This window comes from Nansenia antarctica, assembly GCF_963989245.1.
Source record: "Nansenia antarctica genome assembly, chromosome: 15".
Lineage (NCBI taxonomy): Eukaryota > Metazoa > Chordata > Actinopteri > Argentiniformes > Microstomatidae > Nansenia > Nansenia antarctica.
Genome location: NC_137685.1, coordinates 17,471,609 through 17,480,913, shown reverse-complemented (window position 1 = coordinate 17,480,913; position 9,305 = coordinate 17,471,609).

Sequence of the window (9,305 nt, the reverse complement as noted above, 5' to 3'; positions counted from 1 at the left end):
CCTTTTGCTCAAAAGTGATCAACGTTTCGTTTTCAGAGTCTCTTTTGACAATCTCTTCGAGAGCTGTTTTCAGTCATTAACAGAGCTGTTCTGAAAGTGTCCAAGCGGCCTGTTCTTAGAGTGGACTGTGTTTTTTGCATTCGTTCTCAAGTTATATCAAACTATCAAAGTGTTGTTTTCTGCCTTTCACGAGCACATTTTGACTTGTTGTTGAATAATCCTATAATGTAACTCTAAATGACAATCAGAGCAACTTGAATTGCGTGTGTGCAGCCTTTTGCTCAAAAGTGATCAACGTTTCGTTTTCAGAGTCTCTTTTGACAATCTCTTCGAGAGCTGTTTTCAGTCATTAACAGAGCTGTTCTGAAAGTGTCCAAGCGGCCTGTTCTTAGAGTGGACTGTTTTTTGCATTCGTTCTCAAGTTATATCAAACTATCAGTGTTGTTTTCTGCCTTTCACGAGCACATTTTGACTTGTTGTTGAATAATCCTATAATGTAACTCTAAATGACAATCAGAGCAACTTGAATTGCGTGTGTGCAGCCTTTTGCTCAAAAGTGATCAACGTTTCGTTTTCGGAGTCTCTTTTGACAATCTCTTCGAGAGCTGTTTTCAGTCATTAACAGAGCTGTTCTGAAAGTGTCCAAGCGGCCTGTTCTTAGAGTGGACTGTTTTTTGCATTCGTTCTCAAGTTCTATCAGTGTTGTTTTCTGCTTTTCTGGAGCACATTTTGACTTGTTGCTGAATGCTCCTATAATGTAACTCTAAATGACAATCAGAGCAACTTGAATTGCGTGTGTGCAGCCTTTTGCTCAAAAGTGATCAACGTTTCGTTTTCAGAGTCTCTTTTGACAATCTCTTCGAGAGCTGTTTTCAGTCATTAAGAGAGCTGTTCTGAAAGTGTCCAAGCGGCCTGTTCTTAGAGTGGACTGTTTTTTGCATTCGTTCTCAAGTTATATCAAACTATCAGTGTTGTTTTCTGCCTTTCACGAGCACATTTTGACTTGTTGTTGAATAATCCTATAATGTAACTCTAAATGACAATCAGAGCAACTTGAATTGCGTGTGTGCAGCCTTTTGCTCAAAAGTGATCAACGTTTCGTTTTCAGAGTCTCTTTTGACAATCTCTTCGAGAGCTGTTTTCAGTCATTAACAGAGCTGTTCTGAAAGTGTCCAAGCGGCCTGTTCTTAGAGTGGACTGTTTTTTGCATTCGTTCTCAAGTTATATCAAACTATCAAAGTGTTGTTTTCTGCCTTTCACGAGCACATTTTGACTTGTTGTTGAATAATCCTGTAATGTAACTCTAAATGACAATCAGAGCAACTTGAATTGCGTGTGTGCAGCCTTTTGCTCAAAAGTGATCAACGTTTCGTTTTCAGAGTCTCTTTTGACAATCTCTTCGAGAGCTGTTTTCAGTCATTAACAGAGCTGTTCTGAAAGTGTCCAAGCGGCCTGTTCTTAGAGTGGACTGTTTTTTGCATTCGTTCTCAAGTTATATCAAACTATCAAAGTGTTGTTTTCTGCCTTTCACGAGCACATTTTGACTTGTTGTTGAATAATCCTATAATGTAACTCTAAATGACAATCAGAGCAACTTGAATTGCGTGTGTGCAGCCTTTTGCTCAAAAGTGATCAACGTTTCGTTTTCGGAGTCTCTTTTGACAATCTCTTCGAGAGCTGTTTTCAGTCATTAACAGAGCTGTTCTGAAAGTGTCCAAGCGGCCTGTTCTTAGAGTGGACTGTGTTTTTTGCATTCGTTCTCAAGTTATATCAAACTATCAAAGTGTTGTTTTCTGCCTTTCACGAGCACATTTTGACTTGTTGTTGAATAATCCTATAATGTAACTCTAAATGACAATCAGGAGCAACTTGAATTGCGTGTGTGCAGCCTTTTGCTCAAAAGTGATCAACGTTTCGTTTTCGGAGTCTCTTTTGACAATCTCTTCGAGAGCTGTTTTCAGTCATTAACAGAGCTGTTCAGAAAGTGTCCAAGCGGCCTGTTCTTAGAGTGGACTGTTTTTTGCATTCGTTCTCAAGTTATATCAAACTATCAAAGTGTTGTTTTCTGCCTTTCACGAGCACATTTTGACTTGTTGTTGAATAATCCTATAATGTAACTCTAAATGACAATCAGAGCAACTTGAATTGCGTGTGTGCAGCCTTTTGCTCAAAAGTGATCAACGTTTCGTTTTCAGAGTCTCTTTTGACAATCTCTTCGAGAGCTGTTTTCAGTCATTAAGAGAGCTGTTCTGAAAGTGTCCAAGCGGCCTGTTCTTAGAGTGGACTGTTTTTTGCATTCGTTCTCAAGTTATATCAAACTATCAAAGTGTTGTTTTCTGCCTTTCACGAGCACATTTTGACTTGTTGTTGAATAATCCTATAATGTAACTCTAAATGACAATCAGAGCAACTTGAATTTTGTGTGTGCAGCCTTTTGCTCAAAAGTGATCAACGTTTCGTTTTCAGAGTCTCTTTTGACAATCTCTTCGAGAGCTGTTTTCAGTCATTAACAGAGCTGTTCTGAAAGTGTCCAAGCGGCCTGTTCTTAGAGTGGACTGTTTTTTGCATTCGTTCTCAAGTTATATCAAACTATCAAAGTGTTGTTTTCTGCCTTTCACGAGCACATTTTGACTTGTTGTTGAATAATCCTATAATGTAACTCTAAATGACAATCAGAGCAACTTGAATTGCGTGTGTGCAGCCTTTTGCTCAAAAGTGATCAACGTTTCGTTTTCGGAGTCTCTTTTGACAATCTCTTCGAGAGCTGTTTTCAGTCATTAACAGAGCTGTTCTGAAAGTGTCCAAGCGGCCTGTTCTTAGAGTGGACTGTTTTTTGCATTCGTTCTCAAGTTATATCAAACTATCAAAGTGTTGTTTTCTGCCTTTCACGAGCACATTTTGACTTGTTGTTGAATGCTCCTATAATGTAACTCTAAATGACAATCAGAGCAACTTGAATTGCGTGTGTGCAGCCTTTTGCTCAAAAGTGATCAACGTTTCGTTTTCGGAGTCTCTTTTGACAATCTCTTCGAGAGCTGTTTTCAGTCATTAACAGAGCTGTTCTGAAAGTGTCCAAGCGGCCTGTTCTTAGAGTGGACTGTTTTTTGCATTCGTTCTCAAGTTATATCAAACTATCAAATTGTTGTTTTCTGCCTTTCACGAGCACATTTTGACTTGTTGTTGAATAATCCTATAATGTAACTCTAAATGACAATCAGAGCAACTTGAATTGCGTGTGTGCAGCCTTTTGCTCAAAAGTGATCAACGTTTCGTTTTCAGAGTCTCTTTTGACAATCTCTTCGAGAGCTGTTTTCAGTCATTAACAGAGCTGTTCTGAAAGTGTCCAAGCGGCCTGTTCTTAGAGTGGACTGTTTTTTGCATTCGTTCTCAAGTTCTATCAGTGTTGTTTTCTGCTTTTCTGGAGCACATTTTGACTTGTTGCTGAATGCTCCTATAATGTAACTCTAAATGACAATCAGAGCAACTTGAATTGCGTGTGTGCAGCCTTTTGCTCAAAAGTGATCAACGTTTCGTTTTCGGAGTCTCTTTTGACAATCTCTTCGAGAGCTGTTTTCAGTCATTAACAGAGCTGTTCAGAAAGTGTCCAAGCGGCCTGTTCTTAGAGTGGACTGTTTTTTGCATTCGTTCTCAAGTTATATCAAACTATCAAAGTGTTGTTTTCTGCCTTTCACGAGCACATTTTGACTTGTTGTTGAATAATCCTATAATGTAACTCTAAATGACAATCAGAGCAACTTGAATTGCGTGTGTGCAGCCTTTTGCTCAAAAGTGATCAACGTTTCGTTTTCAGAGTCTCTTTTGGCAATCTCTTCGAGAGCTGTTTTCAGTCATTAACAGAGCTGTTCTGAAAGTGTCCAAGCGGCCTGTTCTTAGAGTGGACTGTTTTTTGCATTCGTTCTCAAGTTATATCAAACTATCAAAGTGTTGTTTTCTGCCTTTCACGAGCACATTTTGACTTGTTGTTGAATAATCCTATAATGTAACTCTAAATGACAATCAGAGCAACTTGAATTGCGTGTGTGCAGCCTTTTGCTCAAAAGTGATCAACGTTTCGTTTTCAGAGTCTCTTTTGACAATCTCTTCGAGAGCTGTTTTCAGTCATTAACAGAGCTGTTCTGAAAGTGTCCAAGCGGCCTGTTCTTAGAGTGGACTGTTTTTTGCATTCGTTCTCAAGTTCTATCAGTGTTGTTTTCTGCTTTTCTGGAGCACATTTTGACTTGTTGCTGAATGCTCCTATAATGTAACTCTAAATGACAATCAGAGCAACTTGAATTGCGTGTGTGCAGCCTTTTGCTCAAAAGTGATCAACGTTTCGTTTTCGGAGTCTCTTTTGACAATCTCTTCGAGAGCTGTTTTCAGTCATTAACAGAGCTGTTCAGAAAGTGTCCAAGCGGCCTGTTCTTAGAGTGGACTGTTTTTTGCATTCGTTCTCAAGTTATATCAAACTATCAAAGTGTTGTTTTCTGCCTTTCACGAGCACATTTTGACTTGTTGTTGAATAATCCTATAATGTAACTCTAAATGACAATCAGAGCAACTTGAATTGCGTGTGTGCAGCCTTTTGCTCAAAAGTGATCAACGTTTCGTTTTCAGAGTCTCTTTTGACAATCTCTTCGAGAGCTGTTTTCAGTCATTAACAGAGCTGTTCTGAAAGTGTCCAAGCGGCCTGTTCTTAGAGTGGACTGTTTTTTGCATTCGTTCTCAAGTTATATCAAACTATCAAAGTGTTGTTTTCTGCCTTTCACGAGCACATTTTGACTTGTTGTTGAATAATCCTATAATGTAACTCTAAATGACAATCAGAGCAACTTGAATTGCGTGTGTGCAGCCTTTTGCTCAAAAGTGATCAACGTTTCGTTTTCGGAGTCTCTTTTGACAATCTCTTCGAGAGCTGTTTTCAGTCATTAACAGAGCTGTCCTGAAAGTGTCCAAGCGGCCTGTTCTTAGAGTGGACTGTTTTTTGCATTCGTTCTCAAGTTATATCAAACTATCAAATTGTTGTTTTCTGCCTTTCACGAGCACATTTTGACTTGTTGTTCAATAATCCTATAATGTAACTCTAAATGACAATCAGAGCAACTTGAATTGCGTGTGTGCAGCCTTTTGCTCAAAAGTGATCAACGTTTCGTTTTCAGAGTCTCTTTTGACAATCTCTTCGAGAGCTGTTTTCAGTCATTAACAGAGCTGTTCTGAAAGTGTCCAAGCGGCCTGTTCTTAGAGTGGACTGTTTTTTGCATTCGTTCTCAAGTTCTATCAGTGTTGTTTTCTGCTTTTCTGGAGCACATTTTGACTTGTTGCTGAATGCTCCTATAATGTAACTCTAAATGACAATCAGAGCAACTTGAATTGCGTGTGTGCAGCCTTTTGCTCAAAAGTGATCAACGTTTCGTTTTCGGAGTCTCTTTTGACAATCTCTTCGAGAGCTGTTTTCAGTCATTAACAGAGCTGTTCAGAAAGTGTCCAAGCGGCCTGTTCTTAGAGTGGACTGTTTTTTGCATTCGTTCTCAAGTTATATCAAACTATCAAAGTGTTGTTTTCTGCCTTTCACGAGCACATTTTTACTTGTTGTTGAATAATCCTATAATGTAACTCTAAATGACAATCAGAGCAACTTGAATTGCGTGTGTGCAGCCTTTTGCTCAAAAGTGATCAACGTTTCGTTTTCAGAGTCTCTTTTGACAATCTCTTCGAGAGCTGTTTTCAGTCATTAACAGAGCTGTTCTGAAAGAGTCCAAGCGGCCTGTTCTTAGAGTGGACTGTTTTTTGCATTCGTTCTCAAGTTATATCAAACTATCAAAGTGTTGTTTTCTGCCTTTCACGAGCACATTTTGACTTGTTGTTGAATAATCCTATAATGTAACTCTAAATGACAATCAGAGCAACTTGAATTGCGTGTGTGCAGCCTTTTGCTCAAAAGTGATCAACGTTTCGTTTTCGGAGTCTCTTTTGACAATCTCTTCGAGAGCTGTTTTAAGTCATTAACAGAGCTGTCCTGAAAGTGTCCAAGCGGCCTGTTCTTAGAGTGGACTGTTTTTTGCATTCGTTCTCAAGTTATATCAAACTATCAAATTGTTGTTTTCTGCCTTTCACGAGCACATTTTGACTTGTTGTTCAATAATCCTATAATGTAACTCTAAATGACAATCAGAGCAACTTGAATTGCGTGTGTGCAGCCTTTTGCTCAAAAGTGATCAACGTTTCGTTTTCAGAGTCTCTTTTGACAATCTCTTCGAGAGCTGTTTTCAGTCATTAACAGAGCTGTTCTGAAAGTGTCCAAGCGGCCTGTTCTTAGAGTGGACTGTTTTTTGCATTCGTTCTCAAGTTCTATCAGTGTTGTTTTCTGCTTTTCTGGAGCACATTTTGACTTGTTGCTGAATGCTCCTATAATGTAACTCTAAATGACAATCAGAGCAACTTGAATTGCGTGTGTGCAGCCTTTTGCTCAAAAGTGATCAACGTTTCGTTTTCGGAGTCTCTTTTGACAATCTCTTCGAGAGCTGTTTTCAGTCATTAACAGAGCTGTTCTGAAAGTGTCCAAGCGGCCTGTTCTTAGAGTGGACTGTTTTTTGCATTCGTTCTCAAGTTATATCAAACTATCAAAGTGTTGTTTTCTGCCTTTCACGAGCACATTTTGACTTGTTGTTGAATAATCCTATAATGTAACTCTAAATGACAATCAGAGCAACTTGAATTGCGTGTGTGCAGCCTTTTGCTCAAAAGTGATCAACGTTTCGTTTTCAGAGTCTCTTTTGACAATCTCTTCGAGAGCTGTTTTCAGTCATTAACAGAGCTGTTCTGAAAGTGTCCAAGCGGCCTGTTCTTAGAGTGGACTGTTTTTTGCATTCGTTCTCAAGTTATATCAAACTATGAAAGTGTTGTTTTCTGCCTTTCTCGAGCACATTTTGACTTGTTGTTGAATAATCCTATAATGTAACTCTAAATGACAATCAGAGCAACTTGAATTGCGTGTGTGCAGCCTTTTGCTCAAAAGTGATCAACGGTTCGTTTTCAGAGTCTCTTTTGACAATCTCTTCGAGAGCTGTTTTCAGTCATTAAGAGAGCTGTTCTGAAAGTGTCCAAGCGGCCTGTTCTTAGAGTGGACTGTTTTTTGCATTCGTTCTCAAGTTATATCAAACTATCAGTGTTGTTTTCTGCCTTTCACGAGCACATTTTGACTTGTTGTTGAATAATCCTATAATGTAACTCTAAATGACAATCAGAGCAACTTGAATTGCGTGTGTGCAGCCTTTTGCTCAAAAGTGATCAACGTTTCGTTTTCGGAGTCTCTTTTGACAATCTCTTCGAGAGCTGTTTTCAGTCATTAACAGAGCTGTTCTGAAAGTGTTCAAGCGGCCTGTTCTTAGAGTGGACTGTTTTTTGCATTCGTTCTCAAGTTATATCAAACTATCAAAGTGTTGTTTTCTGCCTTTCACGAGCACATTTTGACTTGTTGTTGAATAATCCTATAATGTAACTCTAAATTACAATCAGAGCAACTTGAATTGCGTGTGTGCAGCCTTTTGCTCAAAAGTGATCAACGTTTCGTTTTCAGAGTCTCTTTTGACAATCTCTTCGAGAGCTGTTTTCAGTCATTAACAGAGCTGTTCTGAAAGTGTCCAAGCGGCCTGTTCTTAGAGTGGACTGTTTTTTGCATTCGTTCTCAAGTTATATCAAACTATCAAAGTGTTGTTTTCTGCCTTTCACGAGCACATTTTGACTTGTTGTTGAATAATCCTATAATGTAACTCTAAATGACAATCAGAGCAACTTGAATTGCGTGTGTGCAGCCTTTTGCTCAAAAGTGATCAACGTTTCGTTTTCAGAGTCTCTTTTGACAATCTCTTCGAGAGCTGTTTTCAGTCATTAACAGAGCTGTTCTGAAAGTGTCCAAGCGGCCTGTTCTTAGAGTGGACTGTTTTTTGCATTCGTTCTCAAGTTATATCAAACTATCAAAGTGTTGTTTTCTGCCTTTCACGAGCACATTTTGACTTGTTGTTGAATAATCCTATAATGTAACTCTAAATGACAATCAGAGCAACTTGAATTGCGTGTGTGCAGCCTTTTGCTCAAAAGTGATCAACGTTTCGTTTTCGGAGTCTCTTTTGACAATCTCTTCGAGAGCTGTTTTCAGTCATTAACTGAGCTGTTCTGAAAGTGTCCAAGCGGCCTGTTCTTAGAGTGGACTGTTTTTTGCATTCGTTCTCAAGTTATATCAAACTATCAAAGTGTTGTTTTCTGCCTTTCACGAGCACATTTTGACTTGTTGTTGAATAATCCTATAATGTAACTCTAAATGACAATCAGAGCAACTTGAATTGCGTGTGTGCAGCCTTTTGCTCAAAAGTGATCAACGTTTCGTTTTCAGAGTCTCTTTTGACAATCTCTTCGAGAGCTGTTTTCAGTCATTAACAGAGCTGTTCTGAAAGTGTCCAAGCGGCCTGTTCTTAGAGTGGACTGTTTTTTGCATTCGTTCTCAAGTTATATCAAACTATGAAAGTGTTGTTTTCTGCCTTTCTCGAGCACATTTTGACTTGTTGTTGAATAATCCTATAATGTAACTCTAAATGACAATCAGAGCAACTTGAATTGCGTGTGTGCAGCCTTTTGCTCAAAAGTGATCAACGGTTCGTTTTCGGAGTCTCTTTTGACAATCTCTTCGAGAGCTGTTTTCAGTCATTAACAGAGCTGTTCTGAAAGTGTCCAAGCGGCCTGTTCTTAGAGTGGACTGTTTTTTGCATTCGTTCTCAAGTTCTATCAGTGTTGTTTTCTGCTTTTCTGGAGCACATTTTGACTTGTTGCTGAATGCTCCTATAATGTAACTCTAAATGACAATCAGAGCAACTTGAATTGCGTGTGTGCAGCCTTTTGCTCAAAAGTGATCAACGTTTCGTTTTCGGAGTCTCTTTTGACAATCTCTTCGAGAGCTGTTTTCAGTCATTAACAGAGCTGTTCTGAAAGTGTTCAAGCGGCCTGTTCTTAGAGTGGACTGTTTTTTGCATTCGTTCTCAAGTTATATCAAACTATCAAAGTGTTGTTTTCTGCCTTTCACGAGCACATTTTGACTTGTTGTTGAATAATCCTATAATGTAACTCTAAATGACAATCAGAGCAACTTGAATTGCGTGTGTGCAGCCTTTTGCTCAAAAGTGATCAACGTTTCGTTTTCAGAGTCTCTTTTGACAATCTCTTCGAGAGCTGTTTTCAGTCATTAACAGAGCTGTTCTGAAAGTGTCCAAGCGGCCTGTTCTTAGAGTGGACTGTTTTTTGCATTCGTTCTCAAGTTA